Consider the following 1724-nt stretch of genomic DNA (forward strand, 5'->3'; position numbering starts at 1 on the left):
GGGCCCGCGGCGCCGCCTATCGGCGGGAGTGCGCGGGCGCAGCCAGCTCACGGGTAGGGCACCAGCTTGACGTGGTACGGCGCCCCCTGTCGGCTGGAGTGTATGGTGCCGCTCTCGTCTGCAGATGGTGGCCTGGCAGCTCAAGGCCACTACCTCCAGACCACTGTCGTCTACACCGAGGGAAACCTTCCAGGATAACATGCGCTCGCTCACGCAGACCTCTAGCCTCAGGGTGGCTTGACTTGAAACTTTTGAGTCCAATTTAAGGGAGTGAAACTGGCTTTTACAGACACAGAGATGGAGGGGCCAAGGTTGGCAGGTTCAGAATCAAATCTGGGGTCCTGGATGGTGAGCTGGGGCAGGTGTTTAATCTCGTTGGTGCCCATAAAACGGAATGGGACATGGGATCTGAATGGATGAAATTCCCATCTCTCAGCCAATTAAAACTGGTGACTTTACAATTGGTGAGAGAGAAGTTCCCTGAGCCACCTCAGTAGACCCTCCATGGCCAGCAGGTGGTCTATGGTTTGGGGGTTTTCTGGGCTGTGGTGGGGCCAGAGGTATGACTCTGACTGGCCTGTTCGGCCACTTGCCCTTCAGCAAATGCGACCTGAAAACAAGTTGGTATTTGAGCAAGCTCAGGCCCCTCTCTATCCTGTCCATGGTCTTGAGTCCTCTAGATTCCACAATAGGTCAGTCCTTTCCACACGGTTACCAACTTGTGCGGTAACCGTGGAACCTGGAGCTCGCTCATTGGCTAAGATGACTGGTCAGTTGCTCCAAGGAGCCTCTTATCTCTGCATCCCAGTGTTGGGGTTACCGATTCTCACCACGGTACCCAGCTTTTGCATGGATGCTGGCATCTGAACTCAGTTTCTCATTACTCATCTTTGGGAGTACCGGCATGCTTCACTGGTTCCCTAAAGCACTGTTGTCTGTTCTGTAGGTGAAAACACTCCTGAACTGAAGCATGGGTGAATTCTGACTTCAGGGATAGCTCAACAAATATGGAGGCCTATGTACCTGAGGAGTGAGTCTGCGTAACCTGAGGTTGTCTCTTTTCCCTGCTACTCATGTGACAACAGGGGATAATTCTTGAAGGGACTCAAGACCAGCTTGAGTGTGGTGAGCATGACTCTGATAGTCCTTGTCATTCTCCTTAATTCCCTCTGCCTTGCTAGAAACTATTACATTACATTCCGAAAGCTAGCCCTCAAGGTCTATTCCCTTATTTGGCCACTTCCTCCTCCAGAAGCTGACTACCAAGGTCCAACTATCTAAGTATTGAAGTCCAGCAATCAAAAGCCCCCTTTGTCTCACCTAATTAACATGCCCAATTAAAATTAAGCGCCTCATCCTAACACAGGGTTTCCCCTCATACTTCTATAAATGGCCATTTTCCTATGTGTCACATCTGTCTCCTCTCTATCCAGAGGCAGTTCTTTGTCCTCTGGGACAAATGCCCCCGCCCCCTTTCCCTTGTTCCTTTCCCCTTCTCCCTTACCCTCTATCTCCTGTGATTGTCTATTCTGTGCCCTCTGTCTCTCTGGGGCAAACACATCTCCTTGGTGCTGAGAACTTGGTCTTGGGGTCCTGAGCCAATCCTTCTCTTAATAGTTTTCACTTCCATGTGATACCCATTGCTATTGGCTCTGATTGGGAAAATTATGGAACCTTCAGGAGGGGGAGTCAGATTTGCTAGAGGAAGTGTATCACTTGGCGAG

Source organism: Mastomys coucha, unplaced genomic scaffold (genome assembly GCF_008632895.1).
Source record: "Mastomys coucha isolate ucsf_1 unplaced genomic scaffold, UCSF_Mcou_1 pScaffold22, whole genome shotgun sequence".
Taxonomy (NCBI): Eukaryota; Metazoa; Chordata; class Mammalia; order Rodentia; family Muridae; genus Mastomys; species Mastomys coucha.